The sequence below is a fragment of the Lutra lutra genome, chromosome 9 (genome assembly GCF_902655055.1).
Source record: "Lutra lutra chromosome 9, mLutLut1.2, whole genome shotgun sequence".
In the NCBI taxonomy this organism is placed as follows: domain Eukaryota; kingdom Metazoa; phylum Chordata; class Mammalia; order Carnivora; family Mustelidae; genus Lutra; species Lutra lutra.
In genome coordinates this window covers 109,152,115-109,174,086 of record NC_062286.1, presented here as the reverse complement: position 1 = coordinate 109,174,086, position 21,972 = coordinate 109,152,115, and the positions used below count along the sequence as shown (strand labels likewise).

The following is a 21,972-nucleotide window of genomic DNA, read 5'->3' as shown; positions in this document are numbered from 1 at the left end:
CTGTTCAGATTTTCTCTTCCATCCCAATTCAGTCTTGGTAGGTTGAATGCTTCTAGGAATGTATCCTTTTCTTCTAGGTTATCCAGTTTGTTGGCACGTAATTGTTTGTAGTAGTCTTTTCTGATCCTTTGTATTTCTGTGGTATTGGTTGTGGTGTCTCCACTTTCATTTCTTATTTTACTTATTTGAGCATGCTATTTTTTTTCTTGGAGATTCTAGCTATAGGTTTTATCAGTTTTGTTTATCTTTTCAAAGAACCAGCTCTTGACTTTTTTGATCTTTTCTATTGTCCTTTTAGTTTCTGTTTCATTTAATTCTGTGTTGATTTTTTAAATTTCCTTTTAATTTTAAGTTTTCTTATTTTTCTAGTTCCCTCACATGTACAGTAAGGCTGTTTGAGATTTTTTATGCTTCCTGAGGAGGGCTTTAATTGCTGTGATTTTCTTCTTAGCACTGCTTTTGATGTACCCCATAAGCTTTGGTATATTGTACTTCGATCTTTTTTTGGTCTTGATGTATTTTTTGATTTCACTTTGACTTCTTTGTTGACCCATTGGTTGTCTATTAGCATGTTGTCTCCATCTCCACATATTTGTGAATTTTTCAGTTTTCTTGTAGTGGATTCCTAGTTTCATACTATTATGGTGAGGAAAGATGCTTGATGTGATTTTAGTCTTTTAAAATTTCTTATTACCTGTTTTGTAGTCTAACAAATGATCTGAGTTGGAGAATATTCCATGTACATGTGAGAAGAATCTGGATTCTGTTGCTTTTGGATGGAATATCCTGTGTATATTTGTTAAAGCCATCTGGTCTGACAGGTTATGTAAAACTGATGTTTCTGTATTGATTTTCCATTTGGATGATTTGTCCATTGGTATGGGTGGGGTATTAATGTCTCCTTCTGTTATGTTTGTGCTGTGTTTTTCCTTCTTTATGTCACTTAGTATTTGCTTTGTATATTTAGTGCTTTTGTGTTGGGTACATAAATATTTACAAATGTTATATCCTCTTGTTGGATTGACCTTTTTATCATTATGTAATGCCTTTCTTTGTCTCTTATTACAATATTTGTTTTAAAGTCGATTTTGTCTACTGATAAATATGGTTATTCCCCAACTTTCTTTTGGTTTCCATTTGCATGGAATACCTTCATTTTCACTCTGTGTGTGTCCTTATATCTAAAGTGACTCTCTTGGGGCGCCTGGGTGGCTCAGTGGTTAAAGCCTCTGCCTTCGGCTCAGGTCATGATCTCAGGGTCCTGGGATCAAGTCCTGAGTCGGGCTCTCTGCTCGGCGGGGAGCCTGCTTCCTCCTGTCTCTCTCTGCCTGCCTCTCTGCCTACTTGTGATCTGTCTGTCAAAAAAAAAAAAATCTTTAAAATGACTCTCTTGTAGGCAGAATATAGATGGGTCTTTTTTTTTTAAGACTTTATATTTACTTGAGAGTGAGAAAGAGAGAGAGAGAGAGGGAGAGCACGTGAGGTGGGAGGGTCAGAGAAAGAAGCAGACTCCCTCCTGAGCAGGGAGTCCAATGTGGGACTCAGTCCTGGGACTCCAGGACCGTGACCCGAGCTGAAGGCAATTGCTTAACTGCTGAGCCACCCAGGTGCCCTGAAGGGTCTTGTTTTTCATCCATTCAGTTACTCTGTCTTTTGATTGAAGAATTTAGTCCATTTATGTTTATGGTAATTATTGATAGGTGTATACTTATTACAATTTTGTTCATTGTTTTCTGGCTTTTTGTAGTTCCTCTGTTCCATTTTTCTTCTTTTGCTCTCTTCCTTCATGATTTGATGATTTTTTTAGTGGTGTGCATAGATTCCTTTCTCATTATTTTTTGTGTATCTACTATAGGTTTTGCTTGGTGGTTACCTTGAGGCTTATATGTGACAATTTATATCTATAAGTTGATAACACATTTTAAAACTCTGCACTTTTTAAAAAATTAACATATACTGTATTATTTGCCCCAGGGGTAGAGGTATGTGAATTATAAGGCTTACACAGTTCACAGTACTCACCATAGCACATACCCTCCCCAATGTCCATAACCCAGCCACTCTATCCCTAACCCCCCCACCCCCAGGAACCCTCAGTTTATTTCATGAGATTAAGAGTCTCTTATGGTTTGTCTCCCTCCCTGGTCCCATCTTGTTTCATTTTTTCCCTCCCTTCCCCCCACAACCCACCGCCCTGCCTCTCAAATTCCTCATCAGAGAGATTATATAATAGTTGTCTTGCTCTGATTAACTTATTTCGCTTAACATAATAACCTCTAGTTCCATCCATATCATTGCAAATGGCAAGATTTCAGTTTTTTGATGGCTGCATAGTATTCCTGTGTGTGTGTGTGTGTGTGTGTGTGTGTGTGTGTGTGTACATATACATACCACATCTTCTTTATCCATTCATCTGTTGATGGACATCTAGGTTCTTTTCATAGTTTGGCTATTTTGGACTTTGCTGCTATAAACATTCGGGTGCATTTGCCCCTTCGGATCATTATATTTGTATCTTTAGGGTAAATATCCAGTAGTGTGATTGCTGGGTCTTAGGGTAGCTCTATTTTCAACTTTTTGAGGAACCTCCATACTGTTTTCCAGAATGGCTACACCAGCCTGCATTCCCACCAACAAAGTAGGAAGGTCCCCCTTTCTCTGCAGCCTTGCCAGCACCTCTCATTTCCTGACTTGTTAATTTTAGCCTTTCTGACTAGTGTGAGGTGGTATCTCACTGTGGTTATGATTTGTATTTCCCTGATGCCAAGTGATGTTAAGCACTTTTTTCTTTTCTTTTCTCTTCTTTTTGTTGTTGTTGAGCATTTTTTTCATGCGTCTGTTGGCCATTTGGGGGTCTTCTTTGCAGAAATGTCTGTTCATGTCTTCTGCTCATTTCTTTATTGGATTCTTTGTTCTTTGGGTGTTGTAAAACTTTGCGTTTTTACTCTCCCCCAGTCATGTTTGTTTTTGATATCACATTTTACATTTTTTATCTTGTGTATCCCTCAGCTCATTATTGTAGTTATAATTATTTTTACTGCTTTTGTCTTTTGACCTTCATACTACCTTTATAACTATAAATCCACTACCTTTACTATATACTTGCCTGTTAAGACTATTAATCTTTCTTTCAACTTGAAGAATTCCACCTTACAACATTTTCTTGTAATGCTGATTTAGTGGTGAAGAACTCCTTTAACTTTGGCTTATCTGGAAACTGTATGTATCTTTCGATTCTGAATGATAACTTTGCTGGGTAGAGTATGCTTGGTGCAAATTTTTTTCTTTTAGCACTTTGATTACATCACCACTCTCTTCTATCCTGCAACATTTCTGCAGAAGAATTTGCTGATGAACTTACGGGATTTCCCTTGTACATAACAACTTGTTTTCTTCTTGCTATTTTTAATATTCTTTCCTTGCCTTTGATGTTTTCATTATAATATGTCTTGGTATTCTCCTTGGCTTTCTCATATTTTGAATCTGTGGGCTTCCTGCATCTGGATATTGGTTTTCTTAGCAGAGTTGGGAAGTTTTTAGTTATTATTCCTTCACATAGGTTTTCTGCCCCTTTATATCTCTCTGCTCTTTCTGAGACCCCTTTAATGTGAATGTTGGCCCATTTTTTTTTTTAAAGATTTTATTTATTTATTTGACAGAGAGAAATCACAAGTAAGCAGAGAGGCAGGCAGAGAGAGAGGAGGAAGCAGGCTCCCTGCTGAGCAGAAAGCCTGATGTGGGGCTCGAACCCAGGACCTGGGATCATGACCTGAGCCGAAGGCAGCGGCTTAACCCACTGAGCCACCCAGGCGCCCCGGCCCATTTGATGTTGTCCTATAAGTCCCTTAAATTATAAGTCAGTTTTTTTCTTTTTTTTCCTGTTTGGTGAGTTTCTTTGCTCTATTTTACTGATCCTTTCTTCTGCTTTATCTGCTCTGCTATTGAACTCCTCTAGTGTATTTTCAGTTTAATTATTGTATTTTTCAGTTCTGTGGCTTATGCTTAGAACTTTCTCATATTTTCTATCTCTTTATGATGCTATCAGTGTGTTCATCTCTTTTTCTCTCCAGCTTGGTGATCATCTTTAAGATTGTTACTTCAAACTCTTTATCAGGTCAACTACTTATCTCCATTTAATTAAGGTTTTTTCCCTGAGGTTTTACGTTCTTTTATTTGGAGCATAGTCCCCTACTTCCTCATTTTGCTTGACTCTCTGTTGGTTTCTGTATAGTAGACGATACAGTCACCTCTCCCAATCCTGAAGGATTCGTTGGCCTTGTGTAAGAGATGACACTTACTATTCAATCGTGCTTTAGTTCTTGGTTGTCTCTCAAACAATTTGTGATTGTCCAAGGAACCTATTTTATTTTCAAGAGCTCTCAGTAGTCGTATGTATGCCAAGGTAAGTCAGTGTTTCAAAGGAGAGAATGTCAGCCAGCGCCTGAAGCCAGACCCTCAGGCCACAGCTTTTAATGAACGCAAATGTAGAGGCACCTGGGTGGCTCAGTGGGTTAAAGCCTCTGCCTTCGGCTCAGGTCATGATCCCAGTGTCCTGGGATCAAGCCCCACATCGGGCTCTCTGCTCTGCAGGGAGCCTGCTTCCACCTCTCTCTCTATCTGTCTGTCTCTCTGCCTACTTGTGATCTCTGTCTGTCAAATAAATAAATAAAATCTTAAAAAAAAAAAAAAGAACGCAAATGTATACAGTCCTGTGAGTCTGTCAGCATAGGTCCTATTGGCCCCCAAGCAGACAATATGAAGGTGTACCCTGGGTATCAGTTGTCAAAAATCAGGGTTCCAGATGCATGTGTGAGCTCCTTTCTGGGAAGTACCAGGAAGCTCTAATGAGGTGGAGGAAGAGCAGAAGGGTCTAAGTCCCCTAGCCTGTGTTACCTGAGAGCAGCCCTGCAGTCTCTAGATATATGCCAAACCTGAATCTTTCCCCTAAGGTTGGAGCTCCAAGACTAGCAAGTAGGCCCCTTTCACAGAAAGGGTATGGTTCAATCTGTTTTCTATGTGGTGCCTTGGGGCTGGTAACCTTCCAGGAACTATCTCTTATTACAGTCCTGTGAGACCTAGGAACCTAAGCTCCTCTGGCTTCCAGAGCTAGGTGACCAAAGGGGTATCCCCAGGGCACCTGCTGTACAAACTGGGGTACCAGATATATAATGTCCAACAGCTCCCTTCCTGGAGATGCTTGTGCTCTGGAGTGTGGCGGAGGGAGAGTGCAAAGGTAGCGCCTGCCCTCCAAAACCTCAGGTAGGATTTCAGTCAGTCTTTAGATTCATGTTTAAGTAGAAGTCCATCTGGCAGGCTGTAGCTAAGATGGTGAACTAATAGTCCTCCTTCACAGACAGAGCTCCTTGATCTCTTGTCCCTTGCTGGGCTCTGGGTGTGGTAGGTGTTAAAGAACTCGTTCTTTTGTAGGTGACTGTCCTCTGGGACCTGTGAGGAGAAACGTATTTGTCACCAGAGTCAGGTGATACCGAGGTGTTCCCTGGTAGCAGCTGCAAAAATTAGGGCACCAGACAAGGATATAAGCTCCTTTTTAGAAGATACCAGTGAACTGGAAGCAAGGTAGAGAGAAACTTCAGAGGAGGCATCCACCAGCCTGTGTTCCCTGGGAGCTCTTCTGAGTGTATCAAACCAGAAGCCTGACCCTTGAGCCTGAGCTCTAGGACGAGCAAATAGGCCTCTTTCCTGGAAAGGCTGGGTGTGTTTCAGTCTGCTGTCTGTGCAGTGCCCTAGGAGGAGAAGTCTGCCAAAAACTGTTTTTCTGATTGTTACATTCCCATGGGACCCAGAAATTTGAGCCCCTCCCCCACTGGCCTCCAGAGCCAGACAATCAAGGGGTGTCCCTGGGGCAGCAGCTACAAAAACCAGGTCACCAGACGTAGAAACCGGGGCACCAGACATGTGTAGAAGCTCCCCCTCTGGGTTCTACTGGCACTCTGGTGTGCAGCAGAGGGAGAGTGTGAAGATGACACGGGCTGGAGTGAGGCCAAGGGAGATGGCAAAAAGAGGGCACGTGACAAAAACTGGGGAAAAAAACAAGGAAAAAGGGACCCTCCCCCGATCTCCTCCTTGTAGGGAGAGAGAGCTTACACATGGTACCTGTCTGCTGGAGCCAAAATAATGACACCTCCTGGAAAGGAAACAAAACCAAACATGATGGTGCCTGTTGGCTTTAGCAGAGCAGGAGAGTAGAAAGATGGCTCCCACTGACCTTTGACCACGGAAATTATTTCAGTGCAGGCCCCTACCCCTCAGACCAATGCTTTCAACTTAGAAATGAGTCTCTTTCACACGAAGTTTTCTGGGCACTTTTCCACAGGCTGCTTCTGTGCTGGGCTCTGGTTGGGTGAGTTGGGTGTCTGACCACAGGCCCTTGAAGAGTGTTCCTTGGTTTACCATGTCCTTGGGGTTCTTAGGAGTGTGAGCCCTGTTGTTCTCAAAGCTGATGTTTGGGGAGCTCACTTCTCAGGTGCTGGTCTTTTTTTTTTTTTTTTTAAGAGATTTTATTTATTTGACAGACAGAGATCACAAGTAGGCAGAGCAGCAGGCAGAGAGAGAGGGGGGAAGCAGGCTCCCCGCTGAGAAGAGACCCCAATGTGGCACTCGATCCCGGGGCCCCGAGATCATGACCTGAGCTGAAGGCAGAGGCTTTAACCCACTGAGCCACCCAGGTGCCCCTCAGGTGCTGATCTTAAACACTGGGTTGACTGATATGGGGTATGAACCCCTTGCTCCTCCAGAACTCCAGATTTTGAGTTCCCACCTGATTGTGGGTTGCCACATCGTGTGTGGGATGTATGGTGAGATGGTGTTTCAGCGTGTTATACCCACTTCAGGATGATTTTCCCCTCATTTGCCCAATATGAAGGGATCACTTTGCCAGTTTTTAGGGTTTTTTTTTTTGTTTTTGTTTTTGGTTTTTTTTGGAGAGGAAATTGTTCCATATATCACCATAGATTTAGTGCATCTGGGGGAGGAAGTGAGTTCAGGATTTTTCTGTGTCTACCTCTTGAACTTGGGAACTGGGAATTTTTTTGATTATTAAAACCAGTTATGCCTACCCAGGCATTGATGAAGCACGAACGTCTTAGATGGGTGAGCACATCTAAGGTTTAGTTTCTTGTTTCATTTTACTTCAGTTGCTGTGTTTTTTCTAGAGAGACTCCATCCTGCTTTACATGGTATCTGCAGCATGGTGGACTTTGACTCTAATGTCAGAAGGATCAATGGCAGAAAACAGCCCCATATTTTCTTAGAAGCTGTTTCATATCTTCAGAGGGACCCTCTTAGCAGTAGTGACAATGCTGATAAAATCTGGGATCTTGTCCCACATATTCAAGTTGTGGATAAGTTGCCTGTTTCAGTTCCTTCCTAAAACCAAAGAGACAGGAACAGGAAACAGAATTACAGCAACAGGCCCTTGTCCATACAAATCACCCCCAAGATGTGCATTTGGAGCCCTTCTCTTCAATATTGTACCCATCCGGGGGCTCTGATATTGGTAGCTGTGTTCTGGGTCTTAAAGAGTTTGCAGAGTTTAGTTGTGTCTATAAAAACTGAGTTACTGTTGCAATCCTATATTCTGGGACCAGTGGACCAGCTCACAATGGGATTTCTCCTGGAACAGATAGTCAGTTGTCTGTGGCCAAAAACTATCTGACAAACATAAATACCCATCTCCAAGTTCTATAATTTGTAGCAAGAGAACTTCAGACAATGAGTGGTTCTTCTAAGCAGTGCCATAGTCTTTTTTCTACTCTCACTTGCTGACTAGAAGATATGTTGTATGTTTATAAAGAACATGAATATATAAAAGTTTTTGAGGTCTTGATTCTCTGGTGAAACCAGTACAGTTTCCATTTTTTTAAATTATTTTGGGGCTTCTGCTTTAGGCATACCTGCTTTTGTAACACTGTCTCAGGAGGGCTATATACCTAGCTTGAAAGTGAAACCAGCTTCCTACTAACAGATTAGAAGTGAATCACAATAGATTAAAATGACATTTTTCTCCTTGGCATTACTCTAGAACGATAGTTCTTGAGTTTCAAATGGTACTCTTGTTGGTTTCCCATGCACAGATCATTTTCTCTTGATGGGTAGTTCCTTGAGTATAGAAAAGAGTGGGAAAGGACAGTAATTGAACACCCACGCGGGACTGCAGGAATGTGATAGGCACTTTTCACGTATTATTCCATTTAACTACACAACAATGACCGAGGTAGATAATTTTGCTGCTTTACAAACCAGGAAACTAGGTCCGAGAGAGATTAATGGTCTTGTATTCTCAACGATCAGTCTCCCTCATTCTGTAACCTGCTCTCTTTATTCTTGAAGGTTCCATTTGGGAATAGTGATTTCTCACCGCTTTCCCACTTTCTTTGGTGGATGGGGATGGCACTGGTCTTTTGAGATTGAGCCCTGAGCTTTTTGTCAGACCTGGTCTGAGAACCAGGTCTGCTTGTTGTTTTACTTATCAGCGTCCCAAGAGATTTAGCTTAATTTAATGTATTTTTTCAAAGCTGCCTTTACACACTTGTTTCTTTCTCCTCCGTGATTACCTGTAGAGGAAGATGGGGCCTTATAGTTTCATAGCTTTAAAGAACAAACCTACAAGACCTTCTCATTTTAAGAAGCTTAATCACCAAGGAGAAATAGGAAAGCAGAGAGACAACAGAAAAAAAAAAAATCACAAAGGTTCAAAAATAATTAAAAATGTTAATTCTTGAAGGGCTCCTGGGGGGCTCAGTCAGTTAAGCATCTGACTCTTGATCTCACCTCTGGTTTTGATCTCAGGGTCAAGTACTATAGCTCTTAAAACTCTTCTTAGGCATTATTTCATAGAAGCTACTAGAGGTCTCTTTTATAGGGATTAGTTATTTTTGTCATGAAACTGTGGTCCAAAAGAGATTGAGGTTGGTACCACTGATGAAATTTTCTCTCCCAGTCAGATCATATTTTTCAGTGATTGTTTAAGCTCTAAGGGTTTCATTATGAACCTGCTCTGTGAGAGACTTCCAGAAAGCAACAATGATTCATGTTAGAATGTGCCACTTGACAGGACTGGGAAATGGATATTAGGCTTAGTTTAAGATCTTTTTGGTGCCCGCTACTGGAACTCACAGCCCACACATGGCAATCAAACACTGGAAATGTGACTAGTTTGAAGTGTGCTGTTGAGGTAAACTATGCACTAAATTCCAGAGACTAAGAATTAAAAAAAAAAAAAAAAAGGGTAAAATATCTCAATTTTTATATTGATTGCATTTACATCAATTATGGTAGAAAATTCTGTAATGTAGGGTTAAATATATTTTTAGAATTCAGTTTTTTTTTAAACTTTTAATTTTGATCTTATTGTAGATTCATATGCAGTTGTAAAATATAATACAGAGTGATCTACCAGGCCACTGGTATTTTCTTTTTTTCCCCACTGGTATCCTCTTTGAAAACTATGGTATAATATCACAACCGTGAAATTGACATTGATCCAATCTGCTAACCTTACTCAGATTTTATCAGTTTCATGCACATGTGCGTGTACGTGTCTGTGTAAATCTGTGTAATCACTAGTATAGATGCATATGACCAGCACCACAGTCAAAATACAGAATTCCATCACAAGGATTTCCTGTGCTCAGCTTCCATAGCGATAGCCACCTGCTCCTTCCCTTCCTTCCTCCCTTTCCCCTAACTCCGGGGAATAACTAATCTGTTCTCCATCTGTATACCGGTATCATTTCACGAGGGTCATATAAAGGGAGTCTCCTGTAGTTTGTAACTTTTCAGGTGAGCTTTTTTCACTGAGCAAAATGCTCTTGAGACCCATTCAAGCTGTTGTCAGATTTTTACTTTTACTGTTGAGTAGTAGTCTTTTGTTCCTTCCCACTTTTTTTTTAAAGGATTTTATTTATTAGCATACAACAATGGGAACAGGAATGGGAGGGGAAGGGGCAGAGGGAGAGAGAGGCACACCCTCTACTGAGCAGAGAGCCCAAGGCTAGGGTATATCCCAGGACCCTGGGATCATGACCTGAGCCCAAGGCAGGCTCTTAAACCAACTTGAGCCATGCAGGGGCCCCCTGTTTCTTAGGTTTGTTTTGTTTTGTTTTGTTTTGTTTTGCATATCCTTTTTTTTTTAGTCTTTTTTTTTTTAATTTATTTTCAGCATAACAGTATTCATTGTTTTTGTACCACACCCAGTGCTCCATGCAATCCGTGCCCTCTACAATACCCACCACCTGGTTCCCCTAACCGCCCATCCCCCCATCTTCAAACCCTTCAGATTGTTTCTCAGAGTCCATAGTCTCTCATTGTTCACCTCCCCTTCCAATTTCCCTCAACTCCCTTCTCCTAACTCCCCATGTCCTCCATGCTATTTGTTATGCTCCACAAATAAGTGAAACCATTTGATAATTGACTCTCTCTGCTTGTTTTAAACATTGTTACTAGAAGGTTTAAAATTAAATTAAAATTATAATGTTGGAGAGCCCTGGCATAATTCATGTTTGTTGGAAGTAATCAGAAAGCACATTTCTGTTGTGTTTTCATTGAGTTTTAGGCATTCCTATGTCAGGTGTTATATTTTGTTCTGCTGACTCTAAATCAGCTTATTTGGAAAGGAACAATGGAACAGTGCCTTTTAAAATGATTTCAAGAGTGAAATCCTCTCAGATCTCTCATATTTGCCTCCTCTCTCTTTTTTTGGGGGGGGCGGGGTTGGTCAGTTTTTCAGTAAGACACCCTTTGTATTTCTACCTGTAAAAGAGACTGTTCATAAGGGTAGGCAGTCGGGGTGGGGGGTGTCTTGCCGCTGCTGCCAACACTATTCAGTACACTGGTTTGCGACTCATTAAGTGGCTCATATTTATCTGATATTTTCCCCCTCGAGAGATTCCGAAACACTTTTTTTCAACTTAAGCTTCAAAAAGAAACCAGCTCAGCTAGCTTATAATGGAGGGAAGAAGCAGGACACAGGGACACTTCAGAGCAGATGAGAACTGAGGTGACGGATAATACCATTTTCAGTTAAATTGCCTGGGGAAATTAGGTAGGCCGAGAATAATTACCTGGGCTGGCACACATCCAGGTTTCTGAAACTGAGACCCTGCTTAAATGTTCCGAGGCTCACTGATGACCACAGGCAGCCAGGGACCGTAAGGGTTTTGTTCCATCTGGAACATACTTAAACTTTTTCTGGCTTCAGTGCCTGGCAAGTTTCAAGCAAATTATATAGCGTGAGAAATTCAAGCAAATAAAACTGTGTAAAGACCAAGACCTACAACAAGCAACACCGCCAAGCATCATACTGAAGGGAGGCTTCTCTGACAAAATTTGTCTTTATACATAATATAAAGAATACATATGTAAAAATATTAAATATATTACAAATACAGACAACAAAAAACATGTCGTTGTAATTAAGTTGCTATTTCTGTGATTTCTTTTTTTTTTTTTTTTAAGATTTTATTTATTTATTTGACACAGAGAGAGAGATCACAAGTAGGCAGAGCAGCAGGCAGAGGGGGGGGGGAAGCAGGCTCCCTGCTGAGCAGAGAGTCCAACGCGGGGCTCGATCCCAGGACCCTGAGATCATGACCTGAGCCGAAGGCAGAGGCTTAACCCACTGAGCCACCCAGGCGCCCCTATTTCTGTGATTTCTGCTATGTGACTGCCTGCAGGACTCTGAAGCTGAGATGGGGATCAGAGGTGAGCCATAGAGAGGACTGAGGGAGGTCTAGTTCCAGCCTCTCGCTCCTTGCACAGAGGGTCTGGCAGTGTAACAGTCCTTGGTCATGCCTTGCCAGTACCAGGAAAGAACCCTGAGGGAATGCCACCCAGCTTGTGGGTTCATCCAACCTAGTTGTGGAAATGAATCTTGAATGCAAATGTGTGTTTCATGCAAAAGTCAGCATGTGGTATTGTGTTCCCCATCCCAGCTCCACTCCTAGTGACTTATTACCACAACTAGTAAGCGTGGGTTTCTTGGCATCTGTGCTGCTGGTGGCTTAGAGGAAGTTAATGGGAAAGGTATAAGGTGTGAGGTGGTTCAACTATAGATTTCTCTCTCTCTCTCTCTCTTTCTCTCTGTCTTTTTAAAAGATTTTATTTATTTATTTGATAGAGATCACAAATAGGCAGAGAGGCAGGCGGGGGGCGGGGTAAGATGTAGGCTCCCTGCTGAGCAGAGACCCTGATGTGGGGCTCCACCGAAAGACCCTGAGATCATGACCTGAGCCAAAGGCAGAGGCTTAACCCACTGAGCCACCCAGGTGCCTCCCCCCGCCTTTCTTTCTTTTTTTTTCTTCCTTTCTCATGACCTAGAGGAAAGCTCACTTTGGTTTCAACAGAAGGAAAGGGAGCCGGTGGTTTTTCTTCTTTGCTTCTAGTGTTAGCTTTTGCTTTGTTCCTATCTTTTCATAACCTCTGAATTTCAGAATGCAGAGTAGTGGCAAAGGGTGGGTTTGTAAGGAGTAAAAAAGGGATCAGTTATACTTTTCCTCTCCCTACCCACTCCCCCACCTTTCCAATAAAGATCTTGGGGGTAGCAGAATGTTTGAGTTATTTCATACCTTTCCTTGGATAAGGCTGCTGCTGGTACATAGGGCGTCTTTATGCAAAGGATAGAAACACCTCTTGGCAGGGTGGCGGAGCCATTTGTCCCTTGGCTATGGCCGTGAGCCAGATCTATCTGAATATAGTGCATAAGCACTCAGCCACCACCTGTGCTGTATAGAAGGTGCAGAAAGCGCCCCTGTCTCCCAGCACTGGAAGCCCAGGTAGGTGAGTCAGATGCAGGGCTTAAAAGGAGGTGGGCTGGTGCCAGATCATCAGGGTTTAAAGCCCTGCTGCTTTGTTCACTTACCATGTGCCTCTGGGTAAGTGATGTAACTGCTGGGTGTATTCATGTCCTCTTCAGGAAAAAGTTTTCATCTATAGAGTTTGGTGAGACTTGATGGGTTCATACACATAAACCAGTGAGCGATACCTGGACATAGTAATTTCTCATTAATTGGTAATTATTACTATTATTTGTTCCTGATCTGTCCATTTTGCTCTCTAATGTGTTTCCAAAGAGAGATCTTAAAGTTTCTTTTTCTTTAAAAAAAAAAAAAGTCTTGTGCTTTAGACGTATGAAGCATGCTTTTAATTATCTTTATCCTTTTCCTTTAAGTATCAGCAAGGTTTTGTATATATTGCCTCTGTGTAACTTACAAATAAGTTAGTTAGTTGAAAAAGCAGTTTAATTGGTTGATGCCATGTAGAAAACATAATTTAATTTAAAAAATTTTAGCCCATGGCATTTTTTTTTTTTTTTGGGTCCCTTGTCTTAAAAAAACTTTTTTTTGTCCTTCTAGGTACTAGTCTGTACTTGTTTTTCATCTTTGTTTCTTCCTCCTCCTCTTTTTAGAATGTTAGTATTCTAGAGATTTAGTTTTATAACAGTTCAGTTTAAGTGAAAGGGAGAAACCTCTGCTGTAGATTTGGAATTTGGCGAGTATGTGCAGTCTTGAGGTAAGATAGTGGAATCCTAAGAATATGAACGCTTCTAATGATGAATGCAAGAGTTGTTAAAAATATACTCTTTGGTTTTAACTTTCATAGATTCCCTCTGTTGGCCGGTTAGCTTCTCTTGTGACGTGACCTCAGCTCCTAGCCTGAGAAGAAGACCACAGGCAGAGAGACAAAGGCATGCTTGTGATTAGTAGGTGTAGTAAGCAGAATTCCAGGATGGCCCCACGGCACCCACCCACTGATGTGTGCACCCTGTTTATCCCCAGGACTGGGGCTGTGTCACTCCTGTGGTTAGCTTATGGTGCATAGCACAGTTAGCTTTAACAGTGAGAGCTTAACCTTGGTGGACCTGCCCTCATCAGCTAAGCACCTATAAAGGACTGAAGAAAGATTCAAAGGGAGAGAGAAGGATTCCACACATGGGAAATGCTCTACCTCTGGCTTGGAAGATGGTGGGGGCCAGATGGCAAGGAGTGGAGGTGGCATCTAGGACCTGGCAGCGGCCCCCAGCTGATAGCCAGCAAGCAAAGGAGTCCACAGTGCTGTGATTACAAGTAAATAAAATTGGCCAATAGCCCAACTGAGCTTAGAAACCAGTTACTTCTCAGCATCGGGAAAGGAAGCCTCAAAGGCATCTTGATTTTAGCCTTGTGAGACGCTGAACAGGGAACCCAGCCACCGTGCCCAACCAACGTCAGGCCGGCAGGACTAAGAGCTAATGGATATGTGTTGTTTTAAGGTGCAGAGTTTGTGGCAGCCCTGGAAAACCGGTACATGTGGGAAATTAGGCAAAAAAAAAAAAAAAAAGTAGGTGGGTAATTGCAAACTGTTATTATTTAGGGAAAAAAGTCCCAAAATAACTCAGAATAAGCTCCTGTAAAGAGCCCCCAGTTAACTGCTTGTAAAGCTGATTAGCCACAGTAAATGACAGCTATGGGAGCTGTTCACTTTTCTGGGCAGAGTTTAGAGAGGTTTCTCAAACCGGGGGTTGGAGACTCAGTAAGGTGCTAAATTGCTCTCTTGCAGGACATTGATTGCATGATGGTAAAGGAAGAATATGCAGAACAGGGAGGAGGAAGCCCCTTCCTTCATGCTTATAAATGTTCTGACAGTGCCTTTTTTTTTTTTAAAGATTTTATTCATTTATTTGAAAGAGAGATTTTATTTATTTGACAGACACAAGTAGGCGGAGAGGCAGGCAGAGGGTGGGGGTAAGCAGGGTCCCTGCTGAGCAGAGAGCCCGACTGGGGGCTAGATCCCAGGACCCCGAGATCATGACCCAAGCTGAAGGCAGAGGCCCAACCCACTGAGGCACCCAGGCATCCCTGACAGTGCCTTTAATTTAGGGCTCACGAACTCGGGGGAGAAGGGGGAGCAGGAGAACATAGGTGAGGGAGTTGTCTGGGTGGAAGAGATGGGGCTGGGGTAGGGAGAGAAGCTGTGGGGAGCTAGAATCCAGGCCTTCTTAGAAGGGGCAGATGCCTGTCAGCAGCAGCTGCTTTACCCGCAGCACCCTGGGTCTGTGATGCCAAATCTTCCAGATTTCCAAGAGAAGCTGGTGCTCCAGAGATGTCTATGGAATCACCCATTTTTAAATGTTTGCAACCAGCTCAAACTTCACAGGTTCCCAAGGTGATTGTTGAAACGTGTATGTAGTCAGACCACGCTGGTTAGCTGCCTCCCCAGTACAGCCCGGAGGAGGGAGGATGTGTTGGGGAGACAGAGAATGGGAGGGTGTGAGCTCAGTGAGGACCTGGAGTTTGGCTTTTGTTCACCTTCCTGTCCTCAGAGCCAGGAGCAGGGTCTGGCACCCAGTGGGTGCTCAATAAATGTCGATTTGCAAAAAATATCAAATGTGATTGCTTTGGCAATAGATGTTTCTAAAATCCATTTACTCTTACTGCCGTGACAGGGTGCCCCTCTGGGCTAACGCCGGGTCCTTCTGGCCTGGCCACTTACTTTCTTAACCTAGAGTTCCGCTCAAGGACTGTATGGGAAGTCATTAACTGTGAAAGAAGGCAAGCCAGTATTGGGCCCTTCTGTCTGGCTCGCGCCCTCTTAGTACCTGGTGTGCGTCTCATCTCCTTTTACCCTGACCCAGCTTTCTAAATGGGTCCTCATATGACCTGCGTCTCAAAGAGGAGGAGATGGTCTCAGAGAGGTGAGGTCAGCTGCTGGAGACCACACAGCTAGTAAAGGCTGCCCTCTGCTTGATTTGATGGTCAGGCCTCTGCTCTTCCACCTGCCTGCTCCTCTGAGCGCGTTTGCATACTTCCAACCTCACCTTGCTAAAGTTACAGAATCTCTGGTCCCACCTCAGACCTATCCCAAACAGAATCTCTGTTTCAGGCACATAATCTTGGTGATTTGTACACGTTTTAAAGTTCGAGAAGCATTGTCCTCCCCGGTAGGGTTTTAAACCTTGGGTTATTCATGAGCCACTTGTATGGATTTGGCCAAATTGGACAGCTGAACGTATCACTCATCTTTTCCATTTGCGTATATTTACTTAAAAAGAAAACGCACTGGGTAAAAACAAACAGAAAACAAGCAAAAACACACAGACAGCAACTGTGTGGCAGTATGGTAACATGACTCCGGTAAATAGCTATGGAACTCTATTCATAGTGCGATACTTCAATAGAAGAATGACACTGTTGTCCATGAAGAGAAGACAGGCGTTAGTAAACATGCACCATACCTTATCTGTGCACGTAAGTTACCTGTACCTTACATGTAAGCTGCACCATTAATAATAAACTGTAATGAGATTGTAAGACATTTCTCCATGGATCATTAAGGCAGTGTTCCAAGTTGGGTCACGATGCTGTGGCAGATTGCAAAAATGGCCATGACGTCTTCCTGTCCCTGCACCCACGCCCTAGAAGGGTGCGCTGGCCCAGCAAGGGCCACATCCTTTAAGGGTGGGCTTGACCATTTGACTAGCTTGGCCCAAAGCTGTGCTAACCCATCAGACCCTGCAGAGACTTGGAAAGTGCCTGTATGTGGGGTCCTGACCTCTTGTGCTTCTTGCAAACTTGAGACCACAAGGAGAACCAAAAGAGTTACTGATTTAAGCAACAAAGGTTTCAGGTGGTTTGTCAGGCTGCTCGAATTCACCAACGTGACTCTTTTCAAACATGGTTTACAAAACAATCATTTCCATGTTCAGTAGCAGATCAGGGTGAATAGACGCTGTTTTGATTCAGTCTTGCTCAGTCATTCTTCCTTTGAAAACCGAAACCTCAATACTGAGTATCTGGGGGAGCGTGTTAAGTGCCAGTCCTTTTGTGTTCAGTACGGAGATGTACCAAAACTGACCTGACAGTGTCCCCCTCAAAGATTTGTAGATTTCTTCTCCCTCTACTGGGAAATCTTCACCCTGGGCTACAGCTCCCCTGTTGCTTTGAAATAAGACCATACCGCAAACACCATGATGTCTGTCATTACTGGTGGTTTGCAGTGAGATGTTGTTCCTTGGTTATGTCTTGGAAGCGGTGCCGTGCGTGTGCTCCTCTTTAGTGAGGGTGAGACACGATTATACGTGTTTCCCATCACAAGGAATCCCATGGAGAATTATGACAGCAAGTCTTTTAGAAGTGTAAATATTCACCACTTACTGGGTTTCCCTGAAGAGTGCAAATAAGTGCTTTGTCATTTTTGAAAAAAGCCAACTAACATCCACGGGCAGACTCCCCGAAATGCAGCCTTAAAAAAAAAAAAAAGCTTTAATGAAATATAGTTTACCTACCATAAAGATCACACATTTAAAATGCACGTTTTCAGTGAGTTTTGGTGCAACCATTACCACAGTTTAATTTTTGAACACTTCCATCACTCCCACCCACGAGCTGTCCTTCCCTGTCTTCCCTGCCCATCCATTCCTACATACCTGCTAACCTGCTCTGTATCTCTGTGGATTTGCATAGAAGAGGACATTTCATATACTCAGAATCCTAGCACATGTGGTCTTTTGTGACTGCTTTCATTTAGTATAATGCTTCCTAAGGTATATCCACGATGTCCCTCATCTCCGCATTGCATTCTTTTACTGCTGAGTTAAAGGCCCTCTTCTTCTGTTTGCATTTTGTGTATCCATCATTACTTGTTGGAAACTGGGATTGTTCCTACTTTTTGGCTATTATGAATAATGCTGCTATGAAAAAGCATGTAGTTTATTTTATATGGACATATGCTTTTATTACTCTTGGGTGCATGCCGAGGAGTGGAGTTAGTTAGCCGTATGGTAATTTTATGTTTAACCATTTGAGGAATTGCTAGACTGCTTCAAAAGTGGCTGCACCATTTTATTTCCACAAGCGATGTATGAGCGTTCTGATGTCTCTGAATTCTCACTAATGCTTGTTATAATCGATCTTCTGATTATAATTATCCTAGTGGGTGTGAAGTAATAGCTTATTATGATTTTAACTTGCATTTCTCTGCTGATTGAGCATCTCTCCGTGTATTTGTGTATCTTTTTTATTTTTTTGAGAAATACCTATTTAGATAATTTATCCATTTTTTTTTTAAAGATTTTATTTATTTATTTGACAGAGAGAAATCACAAGTAAGCAGAGAGGCAGGCAGAGAGAGAGGAGGAAGCAGGCTCCCTGCTGAGCAGAAAGCCCGATGTGGGGCTCGAACCCAGGACCTGGGATCATGACCTGAGCCGAAGGCAGCGGCTTAACCCACTGAGCCACCCAGGCGCCCCTAATTTATCCATTTTTAAATTGGGTTGTCTTTTTGTTGTTGAGCTGCAATAGTTCTTAACATACTCAGGATACAAGTCCCTTATTAGAGAAATAATTTGCAAAAAATTTTTCCCATTGTGTGGGTTGTTTTTCCTCTTTTTTCATAGTGACCTTTGAAACACAAAATTTTTTAATTTGATGAAGTCAAGTAATTTCTTTCATTGTTTGTGCTTTTGGTGCCACATCTATGAAACCATTGCCTAACCCAAGGTCACAAAGATTTACTTATGTTATTTTACTCCTACGAGTTTTATAGCATTAGCCCTTATATTTACATCTGTGATCCATTTTGAGCTAATTTTTCTGTATGGTATGAGGTAGGAATCCACCTTCATTCCTTTGCATGTGGCTATCCTGTTGTCCCAACACATTTCCTGAGTAGGTTCTCTCCACGTTGATTAATCTTGGCACCCTGCTGAATTAAAGCAGCCTTTTGTTTATCAGCACCGGTCGGATTCTAGGATTTGAGTTTTTGTCTGTTTATTGGCTTTCTGTGTTATAGAGAAATATTCCACTTTTGAAAGACCAAAAGCACACACAAAGATACATATAAACACAGACATTCAGAGACTTACACACACTCACTTGCACGCAGTCTCTCCTTTACCAAGGACGCATTTGTACCCTTTAACACAGAGAGTAATAATATTAGAAGAAGGCAGTAGGTTGATACCTTGATTCATCTATGACTGCAACATTAAGTTGTAGTAGCTCCTCTGCCATATGCCGATAGCTAAATAGTTTACGACAAACTGTTTATACCATTTCACTTCTTGGTGGGTAAGTATGTCATCCTTGGCTTCCTGAAATGTTGTAGTATCCGAGCTGTGCACAGAATTAGGAAGGTCTATGGAATGATGCATCAGTTTTATGCGGAATAGTTACCAGGGGATTAGAGAAGGAAAAGGAAACCACGTCCAGTCTTTAAATCTTTTATTACAAGGAGGATTGGATGGCAAATCGCTTCTCAAAACGAGGAGCATGGAATGGCAGGATCATTCATCGAGGAGTGTCTTTAGAAGTCAGCTTGCTTTCTAGGCCCAGGAGGCATAAAGTAGTTACATAGTTTAATTTCCCAGCTGTAGGCAGGCCACCTAATTATTCACCTGTTCAATGAAGACATGCTGAGCACAGTATACGCTAGGCACTGTGCTAGGCGCTGGGGGTATCCATGATGGTTTTCAGTACTTTCTTATGAGACTTCATTACAAATATAAATGTAATATGAAAATAGGGTAAGTGCTGTACAGGAGGCAATATCATGGACACTAAACATGGGTCAAGGTTCCTGGGTTTGAATGCCAGTTCTGTGTGGTTCCTGAAGGGTCATGTCTCAGTTTTCTATATAAAGATGGGAATAATCACAATATATACGTTTTAGAGTTCTTATGTGGATTAAACATGATAATATAATCCATGCTTAGAACCTGGGTCATAGTTAATATTCATTCAATCAGTAAGTAAGCGTACATGATAAACTGGATGTTCTGTAATTCTGTATATTTAAAATGGAATTTTTTTTTCTAGAGAGGGATGAATTGGATTCTTTCTCTTTCAGTTTCAATTATAAGAGTAATAGGTTTCGTGGTAAAAGATTACATAATGGTGAAATGTTAGATTACAATGCAAAGGTCCTTTTATTTATTTATTTATTTATTTTTAAGATTTTATTTGAGAGACAGTGCACAAGTGTGCAAGGGGGGGCAGGGAAGGGGACGAGCAGAAGGGAAGAGAGAGGGACAAGCAGACTCTGTACTGAGCCTAGACTGATGTGGGGCTCAGAGGACCTTGAGATCATGACCTGAGCCTAAACCAAGAGTCTGAGGTGTAACTGTCTGAGCCACCCAGGTGCCCTCTTTTTTTTCTTTTTTACTCCCTTCTCTTTTTACTTCCCTTCTAGAATTACTACCAATTCTCTAGAGGTAGCCAAACTCAAGTTTGTTATCCCTCCAAATATATTCTGTGCATCTAACAATGTTTATACATGACTGTGAGGTTTGTTTTAACATGGTGGGGTCATGGTACATATATTTCTCTTCTAGAGTTTTTAAAAATTAATACCATGACCTGATTTTTTTTTTCTATATCTGTCTACATAAATACATGTTAGCTTCTTTCTTTTTTTTTTTTTTTTTTGAAGATTTTATTTATTTATTTGACAGAGATCACAACTAGGCAGAGAGAGAGAGAGGAGGAAGCAAGCTCCCTGCTGAGCAGAGAATCCGATGCAGGGCTCCATCCCAGGACCCTGGGATCCTGACCTGAGCCGAAGGCAGAGGCTTTAACCCACTGAGCCACCCAGGCACCTCTGCTTCTTTCTTTTTATTGGCCTAGTCTTTCATTGTGGGTGTACCATCCTACCTAGGACCCTACTGTAGAAATCTATATACATTGACGATGATGTTCATGATAACCCAATTTAACTTTTACAGACATCATTTTCCCATGTCTCAGTTGCCAAATTTTCTGCCTCTGCCCTTCTTCCCAAGTGCAAATGGTCTTCCTCTTAACTTTTGTGTACTGTTGATACCACCTGGGACCACCCCCTCCCCCCCCCCCCCACACACACTGAATGCCAACCCCAGCTTGGAAGGATCTCAAAATCTGAATTTTCAGCAAACCAAAAGTTGAGTGTCAAATCTAGAATCTACATAAGCAACGTGTTAACAAAGACAACAACAAACACACAGAAAAAATACTTTCTCTGTAGATAGCTGCAAATCTTTCACGTTCAGCCCTGTTCTTTGCTGAAAGGGCAAACTTTTTTCTTAAAATTATGGTTCATCTAAGGACATTTTACTGTTAATCAGGAGAAGATCATTATATTCTAAAAGATTTTAGATGGCCTTGTTCAATTGCTCCTTAATTATCTTAGTAAGAGGTTGCGTAGATGAGCAGCTTGGTAAAAAGCGTGTTTAAACCCTGTAGGCTGGCCCAGCAGTCATATTTCTGATTTGATGACTGTGTATCTTTGTTGTTCATTTGGAAAATTAATGTCACTATTAAATTAATGTGACTTTCTAATGAGTTTTTTAAAAAATCACAGGTTATGATTTTGAAGTGCAAAAAACTGTTTCTTTACATGAGAATCCTGAAGGGCCTTCACATTGATTTTTCTCTGGTCTGTGTCTCCTTGCTTCACAGAGGACGACGCTGTGGGTTTAACTAAGTGGACGTCACTCGCAGCCCATCCAGACCTACCTGGTGAGTATTCTGCCCACCGCAGTAGAGTTTCTAGTTGTGGCATTCTAGAACTTTCTACACAGTGAATCCCCCTTGATTTATACAAGTACCCTTGAAGTACTGAAATGCCTCTCAAAACTGATTCACAGACACTTTCCTTCATGCAGTGGAGCATTAATGCCCCAGCACTTTCCAGATTCTAGCTCATTCATTCCACTTCATCCTTTACTAGATGTCCTACTTGCTATCTGTGGTAATAGGGCCTGCATTTAGTGAGCAGTCTGGTATTATTTAAGTAACTATTCTCTGCAGTTCTTTCTGAGGAGAAATGCATGACTTGCGTTCAGTCCTATGTAGGTGTTGTTTCAGAAGATTCCCACAGAGGTGAAAAAAAATCACAACTGCGCTTATGGTCAGACACTGACGGTTTTGTGGGAAACTACCTGTGGAGATGATATAAATAAATTCTCTCCCAGTGCCCCTCTAGAGTTCCATTTTACAAATCTTT

At 41.9% G+C, this 21,972-nt stretch overlaps 1 protein-coding gene across 8 annotated transcripts in view; it reads left to right on the top strand.

The window, feature by feature from the left end:
• Window positions 1-21,972, top strand: part of PLCB4 (phospholipase C beta 4) — a 426,130-nt gene that overhangs the window by 148,538 nt on the left and 255,620 nt on the right. For all 8 annotated transcript variants that reach the window (XM_047745406.1, XM_047745403.1, XM_047745405.1 and 5 more), the window contains one exon: window positions 21,426-21,485. The gene's annotated coding sequence lies outside the window, so the exon portion shown is untranslated. The remainder of the gene's footprint in view (window positions 1-21,425; window positions 21,486-21,972) is intronic.